Raw genomic sequence first — 13,643 nt, forward strand, 5'->3', positions numbered from 1 at the left:
TCTCCTTCCCCGGTTTGCTCTTGCGTTCCCCGAACCCCCGTGCAAGCAGGTCTCCTTCCCTGCGGTTTGCAGGGGGGTTCGGGGAACGCGAGAGCAAACCGCGGGGAAGCAGGTCTCCTTCCCCGGTTTGCTCTCGCGTTCCCCGAACCCCCGTGCAAGCAGGTCTCCTTCCCCGCGGTTTGCTCTCGCGTTCCCCGAACCCCCCTTGAAGCTGCCCAACAGCGCTGGAGTGTGGCCACATCTAACACCACTTGCAGCGCTGGTTTCTGTAAGTGTGGCCACTCTGCAGCACTGGCCCTATACAGCTGTACTAATACAGCTGTAACAACCAGCGCTGCAAAATTGTAGATGTAGACATACCCTCAGCTACATCCGTGCTTACAGTAAGCTGAGACTTTTTTGTTGTTATTGTTGTGGCAAATAGTAAATGTGATTATTGGTAAACACAGTACTTACATTACATTTACATTTGTCTTCTGGTGGGTTGCTCACACTTTTTAAAACACTGCTTCCCGAGAACGAACACATACACATAGCCCATTATACAGTACTTTGGTCTTCACATACAGGATTCTAGTGAGATGTCTTTACTACAGGGCTTTGGAGCAACAGGCATGGATAAGCATACCGCTTTTGAGGAGTCCACTTGGTACAACCTCTGGTGTTCAATAGTTTCCCTTTCTCCCCAGCCCACTGGCTTGAGGTCCAGGACAGCCAGAAAGATCCCAGGTGCAATCTGGGGAGTGGGCTAACCTTCCATGTCTTTGCTTCCAGAGCCTGTTGGTGGCAATTTTCAACAACAATGTCTTCACTTAACAAATTTTGTCTCACCGTACTGGAGACATACTGCATTTATTTATATTGATAGGTATCAAACAATGATTTTTTCTTTGCTTTAACAGATGCATCAAAACCTTCATATTTTCTGATATTACCCAAAACATCTTATGTTTTAAATATCTGCATTTCAGTACATTTCATAGCTATCGCAGGATGTTATTTTACTTTCATTTGTTTTTGTAATAGGTTGCTCTGTAGCTGGTATTAGCTTTTTCTGAGTTTCGGAAAGACAAAAATAACATTTTTCTATCCCTTTCGGGGTGGCATTGATTACTGCTTAAAAGATTCCTTTCTTTTACAAATACCCTTGCTGATTGCAGGCAAAACAGAGGAATTACCCTCATATTTTCCTGTGTTTTTTGTTCCATAGGCAGGCCAGGTTTTAATGGGTTCTACTTTTTAAGGGTTATGGGGAAATTATTCCACTGTTTAGCTATTAAATTCATGAGGTGGTGTACCTCAAGTTTTTCTTCTTATATAGCAGACCAAGTTTGTAATGTTTTTCCTGCTGTGTTAAGCTTTAAGTTTATTCACAGGTAATAGCTGAGAAGCATCATTACCATATTGCCTTCAAGGATTTTTCCAGAAATCATACACACTATACATTGTTACAGGGGTACTTACTAATGTTGGGTCTAAACTTTTGGTGAACTTTGGGGAGCCAAAACACACCCAGACTGGCTGTCTCTGCATAATCCTTCCTGAACCCTTTTGAACAAAACACTGACCTGCAAACTACTCATGACACCCCCTTTCTCAAGTAGCCATTAGCCTTTATCTCTATGCATTTACTTGTTAACTTGCTTTTCCTGTAAAATCTTAATTGATTATGCATGACCATTATCTTTTGTTAATCACTTTGTTTACTTCTGTGTATAAATACTGATGCTCACCCCTAATAAAGGCGCCACACTTAATCTAAAGCTTTTAGAGCTAAGGATAGTGTGAGCCCGTTGATCAACGCATTGGTGTCTGGTCTCTGACAGAATTGTGTGCCCCATACCAACTCCGCACGAACTCGGGTGCTGGAGAGGTGAGTGAGGACTTGCTTTATTTACCTAACACTAACATTACATTTATTTCAGTGTTTAATATTAACAATAACATTTAGCATCAAATCTCTTGAAGGGATCTTGTTATACCATATCTTTTATTTAGGCAATTTCTTTTGTGCTGGCAGTTCTCACCTTCCTTTATCAGTTAGGTAATTTGCATCAACACAGACTTGGCTTTTGGATTCAAAGCCATCAGCAGAGCTCAGAGACTCCGTCTTAAAAGGGACATAATCAACTTCCACCAGAGTATTGATTTCTTTCCACTTTCAACTCCAGCTTACAAAACACACAGAGATCTGAAAAAGAAAACACAGTCTATTGCGGCTCTTTTTGGAACCCTAATAGGATTTTAATTCAGTAGCACGTTTCTTTTGCATTTCTTTTACCCCTTTCTACAATATACACTACACATGTCCTAGGGAAAATGCACATTCCTTCTATACGACAACTTTGTTTTAAACATTAGCCATATTAATTTTTACATAAGGTGTAACTTTTTGTTCTTACTGAGTTTTCATGTACCCTTATCAAAGTGACAGTCTGATTACACCGGATTGCTTCTTTTTGTTTTGTGCACCTCACCACTGCTGTTGCTTCAGAGGGTCACTGTTAATTTTTTATTCTTTCACTACAGCTCTTATCTGCTATTGTTACAAAAAAAACAACCAAACAAAAAAACTCCGGAATCTTTCCCTATTCTCCTGATTTTGACTGCCCTATTGCAGCCATGACTTGGTCTTTATTTAAAAACATTTCAAATTTTGTAAAGAATCAAGTTACCCCTTAAAGGTTAAATGCTAAATCCCAAAGTCAAACAACACTAATTACCTGGGTCTTGCAAAAAGGTCTGCCAGTTTTGCAACTTTGAATTAAAGAGTCAAATGAATTTTTAGTGGCATTAAAAACTAAAACAAAACCAATTTGTCTCACACCTAGAAAACAGGAGTTTTACCAACCAGATGTGCTGGTTTAGATTCTTAGAACTTTACATATTTTCACAGACAAACAGATACATACACATTATCTTTTCCTTAACATTCCTTTACACTGCTTTGTTTTTACATAGCTGTATATATATTTGGATTATTTACAGACACTCTTTTGGAAAAGGGCCTATTTTCCCTTCAGAATGGCTGCAAAGAAACCAAGAATTCTCTCTTTAACATGCTCCTTTTTAACATTTTCACAAAGTGTAATTCTCTCCGGCCTCTCTAGAGTTAACTTTTCACTCTCTTTCCTTACATCACTTATTTATCTCCCAAAATGACACCTTTATCACCTCAGATTTCACCATTTTAAGTATTGTTCCAGGGGTTCATGCCTGCACTTACTGCTTTTCTTACTCCTGACACTATTCCCTTAGGGCTTTTAACCTGTTTTTCAGTTTCTTTATCTGTTGCTTGCCTGCTTTTCTGGGCCCGATCCTGCTTTTTTTCCAATGAACCGTTTGTGAGTGCTATTGTGGTCATTTCACAATATTGAAATAAATGTTTAAGGAAAGGGACCAGGAAAGGTGGGGGCTAGTTGAGGAACACCCCCCCTCCCCCCTTGCTGAATTGGTAGTGAAACACTAACGAATCAGTTTCTGAGGCAACAAAGGGGACAGACAACAAAGGGGAGCAGAACAAGGAGCTTTTTGTCCTTTTTACAATGAGATGGGAGTATGAAGGGGGCTGGATCGATCCGGGGTTTGGAGAACGGGGTAAAGAGGAGCACTCGGTCTGGTGGTGGGAGAGGAGGCTTTTAATAAAGCTTTTAACATATTATTTGAATATTTGAGAGAGGCGAGTTTTGATTTTCTTCACCTACGATTTGCCTTTTCCCACCACTGCATGAAACAATTAACCTCTCCTTTAGCCAATTTAGTTTTAGGTTGGCCAAGTTTGTCCTTTAAGACATCTGCTCGGTCTTTGTTCCAAGATTTTAACAGTGGCCACTGAGTTTTGGGATCCCCCTGAGTTAGCCTAGACCATTTTTCCAGAAATTTACAGGGGTCCGAACCCTTTTTACAGGAGTCTGAACCCATCCTAAAATATATAAAATGAGCCGGCGTTCGTTTAGGGAACTGTCCCAATGTAGACATCTGGTTACCCATACAGGAGAACTTCACATACCAATTGCACAAGAAGGAAATTCGGGTTCGTCAGAGGGATGCCCAGTGCAACACACAAAAGGAGCCCACAGGCTGCTGCCTCAATCGCCCTTGCTTTCACACCAGGGGTTTTACCCAAAGTTCGGTGCGGCTGCGATTGTGCAGATTCCACTCACTCAGACCGTGGGGACAGGAACGCCTTGGTCGGCCGATCACAGACGGAGACGGCACCCAGACTCAAACACTCTAGAGGGAGGATGAATAGACACAGAGACAGGACAGTCCTCAGTCTGGACAAAACACAGAAATAATTACCTGACCAGATTCCTGATGTCAGATCCCGGGATCCCTACCAGAACAGAGTGGGAACCAACAGGTTCGATGGTGTAGACTTCACTGTGGTCATGCACCTTTCCATTCTGGTTGAGGACCGCTCGGGCCAAATGCCCAGGTGCCGGCTGCCACGGTCGGCCTACAAAAATGGTCAGGAATCACACAGCCCCAGTGAAGATGGTTGCCATCTCGGTGGAACCTCCAAATTGTCAGAGTTAGACTCAGGACTCACAGTTGGTCAGACCACTCTGTTTTATTAGCACAGTGCTCTGCTAATAACACCCAGATAATGTGAGCACCATGCAAGACACAAACTATCTTATTTATACAGATAAAAGGGTGACCAGTTAGCAAAATAACAAAAGAAGCAGAATCTGATAAGTTTGCCTGGGCTAGGCATACATATCTTATTTCCTTACTAACTATCACCGATCTTCTGTTAATGTTTCACCATTAGCACCCTTGTTTATGCCTAATGTTTCTTTTCCTGGCACCTGTATTTCAACATTACTTATTTCTGCTTAAAGGTACATACAACATTTCTTTAATCCATTCTTATTTTTACAATATAATTTATTCTACTTTCACAATAGTTAAAACACCTTGTCTTTGTGCTTGTGTGTGTGACCCTGGGCGAGTCGCTACAGCTTCTTACCTCAGTTTCTCCATCTCTAAAACAGGGAAATGATCTTTCCTTTGTCTGTTTTGTGGATTGTGAGATCTATGGGGCACGGAATGTCTCTCATTCTGTGTCTGGGCAGCGCCCTGTGCGACAGGGCCCCAATCTCAGCCACTCTGTGTCTGGGCAGCGCCCGGCCTGTCGAGGTCCCAATCTCAGTGATTTTGTATCTGGGCAGCACCCAGCATGACAGGGCCCTAACCTCAATTACTTTGTGTCTCACCCCACCTACTCTCTAGTCCTCCACAGAGTCTCTCAGATGTCAGGAGACCAAAAGTGTAAAGTTAAAAAACAGTGAGAGTTAAACTCTTTGTTATCATGTTATCCAGCAAAGGGGGGTGTTGGGGGCGGGCTGGGGATGGGTTGATGGTGGGAGGGGGTGGGAGTGGTTCCAGCAAGGGAGATTTAGGTTGGACATTAGGAAAAAGTTCCTAACTGTCAGAATAGTTAAAATACTGGAATAGATTGCCTAGGGAGGTTGTGGAATCTCCATCTCTGGAGATATTTAAGAGTAGGGTAGATAAATGTCTATCAGGGCTGGTCTAGACAGTATTTGGTCCTGCCATGAGGGCAGGGGACTGGACTCGATGACCTCTCGAGGTCCCTTCCAGTCCTAGAGTCGAGTCTATGAATCCCTAATGGTTTACCTCTGTGAGTTCATGCACCTACAGGTTCTGCTGGATGGAAAAATTGCCAGGAATGGAAGGGTTAACATCCCATCTGAGCAACCCCCCCTTCCCCTCCCCCTCCCCCTCAGTATGGAATGGCCCCCAATAGGTCCAGCTCTGGGAGGGGAGCGGGGTCTAGTGGTTAGAGCCGGGGCCAGCTGGGAGCCAGGACTCCTGGGTTCTCTCCCCAGCTTGGGGGACGAGGGACGGGGGGCCAAGAGTCCCTCCCCAAATCCTCTTATGCTAGGGGCACCATGTTCCTTCCCTGTCTGCACCCCCTACCTGGCCCGGCTGCTGCTGCTGCCTATCTGGTCCCCCCCCACACCAGCTCCTCCCACCCCCCCAGCTGGCAGCACAAAGGGAGCCACCAGGAAAAGCTTCCGATGAGAAACAGGCAGCTAGTGCCCCTCACTCCCAGCCCGCAGCCCCACAGCCCCTCTCGGCTTGTGCCCCTCCTGACCCACAGCCCCCCTCACTCCTGACCCCAGCTCCACATCAATGTCTGTCTGTCTATCTATCCCCACACACCCCCTCTATCTATCTTTTTATCTATCTATCCCCAGCCACCCCATCTATCTATCTATCCCCAGCCATCCCCTCTATCTATCCCCATCCACGTATCTATCCCCAGCCACCCCCTCTATCTATCTATCTATCTATCTATCTATCTATCTATCTATCTATCTATCTATCTATCTGTCTGTCTACAGGGTGTTTCACCAAGGCCCCAGCCTGACTCCCAGCTCTGACACACACACACATCCTGTGGGACCTCAGGGGAGTCACTGACTGTCTCCATCCAACCCTTTCCCATCTGTAAACAGGGGAGAAAGTCCAGCCTCTGTCTATTTAGACCAGTGGTTCTCAAACTGGGGGTCAGGACCCCTCAGTGGGTTGCAAGATTATTACACGGGGGTTCACAAGCTGTTGGCCTCCACCCCAAACCCTGCTTTGCCTCCAGCCTTTATAATGATGTTATATATAAAAAAGGGTTTTCATTTATAAGGGGGGTCTCACTCAGAGGCTTGTTATGTGAAAGGGGTCACCAGTGCGAAAGTTTGACAACCACTGGTTTAGACTGTGAGACTGGGGGAGGGAATGTATTTCAGTTTGTGTCTGGGGGGCCCTGATCTCGGCGACTCCGTGTCTGGGCAGCGCCCGGCCCGACGGGGCCCCGATCTTGTTGACTGTGTCTGGGCAGCGCCCAGCCCAACAGGGCCCCGATCTCAACGACTCTGTGTCTGGGCAGCGCCCGGCCTGATGGGGCCCTGATCTCAGCGACTGTGCATCTTGGAACCCTTAGGACACCCTAGGCACTAGGCAAACCGCACAGAATGGTGGGATCTGAAGCCCCGTGGGGCAGGGAGCGTCTCTTTGTTCTGTCTGTCCAACACCTGGGACAATGGGGGTCCTGGGCCACAGCTGGGGAGCCTTGCACTGTGACACTACAGAGAACTGCTGTGGGAGGCTCATGGCCACCCTCCCTCAGGTCTTCACTCAGGTGTGAATGTTTAATGGTGAGAGTAATGAACCATTGGCACCAGTTCTCTAGGGCTATGGTGGATTCTCCATCATGGGCCATTTTAAAACCAAGACAGGATGGTTTTCTCCAAGACTGGCTCAAGGAATTATTTCTGGGCAGTTCTCAGGCCTGTGTTATACAGCGGGGCGAGATGATCACAGTGGTTCCTTCTGGCCTTAGAATGTATGAATCCTTGAATCTAGAGACAATTCCAGTCCTGGGGAAAGCTAATGGCCATCACAAGCTAAAGAGAAGGAGCAATTAAACACCCTTTTGTGTAGTGATAACTGTGGATAATCAGAAGCTCCTGCCCAAGGCACTAGGTTGCATGGCAAAGCTAAGCAGAACTAGAGTGTATGGGCTGAAGAGATGTCCTGGGACAGTTTGCAGGAGCTGGACAATTGGTTGCTTGCAGCAGAGGTGTCTTCAGTGTCAGAGACGCAGAGAGACAGCTGACAGAGGGAGAGGGTAGCCCTTAGGGGAGACACAGAGACATTGCTGCTTGGGACACAGGACAGGCTGGAAGCAGGCGTGGATTGCTTAGTAAGGAAAGTGCCTGGTGTTGATTGGGGCTGTTGTGTTCAAGGAAACAGTCCTGTGGGGCCTTCTTGGTAAATGAATAAATACTGTAGTAAAGCTAATAAATAACATACAGTGCCTAGCACAATGGGGTGCCGGGCCATCACTGCGGCATCTGGGAACTACCGTAACACACCTAATAGATAACGATTCTGAAATTTAAAACAATTTGGTTTCAATCCAGGTCTCTCTCCACCCTCCAAGCCAATAAAAGGAGGGAAACAGGGGTGTGAGACATTTCAACCAACAATTTGTTTAAGTGTTTGTGTGTGAAAAATCCTGAGGTGGGGCACCCCAAACACCAAGCGAAGTCGCATCGGTCTCGACGAACAGGTCCTGTCGGAAAAACCTCAGAAAACTCCAAAAAAGGTCGAAAAGTTTTGATTTAAAAATGGTATTTAAAAATCCAATTAAAAAGGAAAAAAACCTCCCTTTAAGCTAAAAACAATCACATTTGGTTGGCTCCGGAATGAATCCCCCCGCTGACCTTTTGGTCAGACAATTGGAAAAACAATGCGTTTGGGGGGGTGTGATGGGTTGGACCCTGTGATAAATAAAGCGTGGGGGGGGGTAGCTCCCTTTGATGGACACCCAGCCAATCAGTTAGCTATAAAATCCCTGTTCTCTGCTTGCTTTACCTGCAAAGAGTTACAAGACTCACTGCGATGCTCCGGGGGAGAGGCGGACAGGGCAGAGTGATGCTGTAAGAAGCTCGGGCCAGGTATGAAAAATCATCAGTATCACACCCAGAAACTGCGCTTTGCAAACCCCAGAGAGGTAAGTAGATCAGGGAGTGTCTAGGAAGACGTGATCAGGTTTAACTCTTTTATTTCTTGATGGCTCGTGGATTCCTCTGGGCTAACTCCAGGTGCTTTTGTTTTGCTTTGTAACCTTTAAGTGGGACCTCAAGCAGGGCCGGTGCAACTGGGCGCTGGGATTTGGGGGGCGGCATTTTCTTCGGCAGCGACTGCGGCGGCCGGATCTTCGGCCGCCCCGGTCGCCGCCGGCATTTAGGCGGAGGGAGTTGGGGCAGGGGAGCACGGGGAGGGCTGCCTGCAGCAAGTTGGTGGGGGGCGGCAGGCAGGGGAACTCCCCGCCCCAGCTCACCCCTGCCCCGCCTCCTCCCCGAGCATGGCCGTGGCTGCTTCACTTCGCCCGTCTCCCAGGCTTACGAGGCCTAAGCTGATTGGCGCCACAAGCCTGGGAGGCGGGAGAAGTGAAGTGGCCACGGTGCGCTCAGGGTGCTTCTGCTCATGCGCAGAGCAGGGGTGAGCTGGGGTGGGGGGGGGTGCCTCATGGCAGAGGGTGGGGGGGTGGGGAGCTGCCGCAAGGGGGGCACCTCAGGGCAGAGGAGGGTAGCTGCTGTGGGGGGGCACCTCAAGGCGGGGGCGCGGAGGTGGTGGGGCACAAGGTGGAAGTTTTGCCGAGGGCGCAAAACATCCTTGCACCGGCCCTGACCTCAAGGAAGCTATTCTGGGTGCTTAATGCTGGTAGTTGCTCTTTTAAAATCTAGCACTAGCCTGAGTTCCCAGGTGTATTTTCTTCCTTTTAAAAAAAAAATAAAATAAAATTTACCTTTTTTAAGGACAGAATTGGGGGTTTGTGTTTTAAGAGGTTTGCGCGCATGTTGTTTGATAAGCTGGTGGCCGCAGCTGATTTCTTTTTTTGTTCTTTCTCAGCTCTCCCCCGGAGAGGGGGTGAAAGGGCTTGAGGGTGCCCCACGGGGAGGAATTCCCAAATGCGCCTTCCTGGGCTCTCAAAGTGGTTCTGCATCTGGGTGGTGGCAGCAGCCACCCAGCCACGGTCAGAGAGAAGCTGTGACCTTGGGAGTTTAATACAAGCCTGGAGCGGCCAGTGTGAATTTTCTGAATCCTTGCAGGCCCCCACCTTCTGCACTCGGAGTGCCGGAGTGGGGGATCTGCCTTGACAGCCCCCCTGGGGTGTCACCAGGTGAGCTGGGACACTGCTGAGTGGGACTGTTCTGCCATTCTGGGTCCCCTTTACTTGGTCTCGCTGGGCCAGGCTCCCCAACCTTTTCCAGCCGAGCACACGGGCAGGGCCACACCCAGCCGCACAGAGAGACAGATCCGCTCTGGGGAGGCTCAGCTTGGAGGGCTGGCCACAGCAGCCAGGCAGGGCCATCCAAACCCACATACAAAGTACACAGCTGTGCGGGACTCCAGCGGCCAGCCCAATCCCCTGGCCAGCTGAACCGCCCGGGAATGCTGCCCCTGTCCTGCCCCTGCTCCGCTTCTTCCCCAAAGCCCCCACCCCTGCTCTGCCCCCACCCTGCCTTTTCCCACCCCTGCTCTGCCCCACCCCCACCCCTTCCCCAAAGCCCTCACCCCTGCTCCATCCCCATCCACCTCTTCCTGCCCCTGCTTGGCTCCCGCCCCACCCTCACTCCACCCCTTCCCCAAAGCCCCCACCCCTGCTCTGCCCCCACCCTGCCTTTTCCCACCCCTGTTTGGCCCCAGCCCCACCCCACCCCTTCCCCAAATCCCCTGCCCCTGATCCACCCCTGCCCCACCTTTTCCCACCCCTGCTTGGGTCCAGCGCCACCCCCACTCCACCCCTTCCCCAATGCCCCCGCCCCTGCTCCTTCCCCATCCACCCCTCCCCGCCCCTGCTCCACCCCAGGCCCACCCCCACCTCTTCCCCAAAACCCCTGCCCCTGCTCTGCCCCCATCCACCTCTTCCTGCCCCTGCTTGGCTCCAGCCTGACCCCAATTCCACCGCTTCCCCAAAGCCTCCGCCCCCACCCCACCTCTTCCTGCCCCTGCTCCGCCCCAACCTCGCCCCTGCTCCACCCCTTCCCCTGAGCTACAGCCCGGGGGTCTGCAGTAGGGGTCGGGCGCACCCTGCACTCACCGGGCAGCCGGAAGTGGAGCGACCCGGCCCCAGCCCACTCCGCCGGCTCCCAGCCGTGCCCCCAGTGTATGCTGGGGGGCGGTTCCCCTCTGCCCTGCCTGGGAGCCAGGGGAGCAGAGCAGAGCAGGCTGGGGCCAGGTCGCTCCACTTCCCGCCGCCCCGTGAGTGTGGGGTCGGGCCTGCCCTGCACTCACCGGGCAGCAGGAAGTGGAGCGCCCCAGCCCCAACCCGCTCTGCCAGCTCGTGCTGGGGGGGGTTCCCCCCTTCCCCCCAAGCCTGCTCCTGCCCCCCTCACGGGGGTCTGAGGATGCCCCCCGTGGGGGGGGCTGCATAGTGCACCAAAATGTCCAGGGACGTCCCTGCCCCAGATGTCCTCCCGGCCCTTGGAGAACACACTCAAATGATATGAAATTCGCCTCCTCCCTCAGTGTGGAGGAAGGTCTGTACAACTCCTCCCCCCCAGTCAGAAATCACACAAACGAGGTTCTACTGTTGTAATGAACTAGGAATGTTCTTAATGTTTTCTCTGAATACTGTGCTGGTGCCTCAGTTTCCCTATGCCGTTCTTAAGTATCTAGCACAGCAAAGGGCCAGTGCACCGAAATGCCTGACACTCTGTCTCCTGGCAACTGATGGCCTGGGCCCTTCTCTGCAAAGGTGCCAACTGAAGGTGTTGGAGACAAAGGGATCAGGTGAGTTCCTGGCCCAGGAAAGGGGCTGAGCAGAAAGGAGGGGCTGGAGGGGGTGGTTAGTCTGGAGCTGGCTGGGGACGAGGAGTGAAGTGCAGACCTGGGGGTCTGGTCACTGCCCCCCAGAATGGACCCGGCCGAGAGGTCCGGTTCGCTGTATCTACAAGCTCTGTTTTAGACCCTGTTCCTGTCATCGAATAAACCTCTGTGTTACTGGCTGACTGAGAGTCACGTCTGACTGCAGGGGGTGCAGGACCCTGTGGCTTCCCCAGGACCCCGCTGGGGCGGGCTCGCTGTGGGAAGCGCACGGAGGGGCAGAGGATGCTGAATGCTCCAAGGAGAGACCCAGGAGGTGAAGACGTGTGAGCTTCTTGCCCTGAACAAGTCTGCTCCAAGGGAGAGGAGGCTCCCCAAAGTCCAGACTGGCTTTGTGGGGAGCAGTTCCAGAGCATCGCCCGGGGACTCCGTGACAACTGTAAACCAGAAAGAAATGGGTGAACTCTACCAAGTGCATTGTAAGTAGTTCAGGGGGCAGCGGACAGAACAGGACAGATTACTAAGAAAACAGAGCAGAGCTCGCAAACTAACCTTCACACACTAACGAACCTGGTTACATGCGAGTTCTCCCTCTAAATGTGGTTCTAATAATCTTCTTCACAGGCCCTCCCAGCCTGGGCCCAGTTCCCCCACTCCCCACCCCTTCAGTCTTAGCTATTTCCAGCAGTCACCTTGGATGGGGTAGCTGGGGACCAGGATTACCTCACAGTTCCTGCCCACCCTGAAATAGGATTTGCATAAGGCCGGAGTCTTTTGTTCCCCAGTTTGACCCCCCCTTCCCTCACGGTGGAAAGTGAGGAGAACTCCCAGGTCATGTTTTAGTACCAGGTGACAAGCCCACCTGACCCTGTGGGGCCCTTGCGGCAAATCTTCCCAGGCTGACCCACGGGAAGACTCAGCTGTTACAGAGCCCAGCTGCAATACAGATACAGAGTCAGCCCTCCTAACTTCAGATACGGAAATGAGCCAGGCATCCGAGCAGAACAATCGCATTCAGTAAATCCTCACCTGTCCAGTGATACCACACATGCGCCAGCTGGCCTAAAGAGGGGAGGGGTTGCTCAGTGGTTTGATCACTGGCCTGCTAAACCCAGGGTTGTGAGTTCAGCCCTTGAAGGGGCCATTTGGGGAACTGGGGTAAAAATCTGCCTGGGGATTGGCCCTGCTTTGAGCAGGGAGTTGGACTAGAACCTCCTGAGGTCCCTTCCAACCCTGCTCTGCCCCCATCTACAAAAGCACATCTCCATTATGGCATATTTATCTCATACACATATTTTTCATAAGGAATAGGGACTGACCCGGGGGGATTCCTCCACCCTGCAGGTTTTCAGACCTGGCAGCGACCCCGAACGCCAGGCCTTTGCCCAGCTCTAGGGGACGTACAGAGCCGAGACTCAAATATCAAATCCAGCCTCTTGCCAGGGCCACCTAGAGGAGTCAGGGGACCTGGGGTGAAGTGGGGGGAACTGCAGCGCTTGTAGTCACCCGGCAGCTGTCCTGGTCTTCGGCAGTGGGGGGCCCTTCGGTCGCTCTGCATCTTCAGCAGCACTGAAGGGCCCCGGACTGCTGCCGGGCCAGGGCTCACAGGGCCCCTGCGAGACCTGGGGCAAATTGCCCTACTTGCCCCACCCTCTGGGCGGCCCTGCCCCTTGAAGAGCCGAGAGTCACAACTTCCCAGGCAAGAAGGGAGCAGTTTGATCATGTTTGCCCTCGTGTAGCTCCTGGGCCGGAGACCTGCCGCACAGTAATGTTGGGTCTAAACTTTTGGTGAACTTTGGGGAGCCAAAACACACCCAGACTGGCTGTCTCTGGATAATCCTTCCTGAACCCTTTTGAACAAAACACTGACCTGCAAACTACTCATGACACCCCCTTTCTCAAGTAGCCATTAGCCTTTATCTCTATGCATTTACTTGTTAACTTGCTTTTCCTGTAAAATCTTGATTGATTATGCATGACCATTATCTTTTGTTAATCACTTTGTTTACTTCTGTGTATAAATATTGATGCTCACCCCTAATAAAGGGGCCACACTTAATCTAAAGCTTTTAGAGCTAAGGATAGTGTGAGCCCGTTGATCAACGCATTGGTGTCTGGTCTCTGACAGAATTGTGTGCCCCATACCAACTCCGCACGAACTCGGGTGCTGGAGAGGTGAGTGAGGACTTGCTTTATTTACCTAACAGTAACACCTCGAGCAGATCTCTTCAACGTCCAGCCATTGGATCGGGTTCGACCCTTGTCTGCTAGGCTGAAGA

This window comes from Gopherus evgoodei, unplaced genomic scaffold (assembly GCF_007399415.2).
Source record: "Gopherus evgoodei ecotype Sinaloan lineage unplaced genomic scaffold, rGopEvg1_v1.p scaffold_35_arrow_ctg1, whole genome shotgun sequence".
Lineage (NCBI taxonomy): Eukaryota > Metazoa > Chordata > Testudines > Testudinidae > Gopherus > Gopherus evgoodei.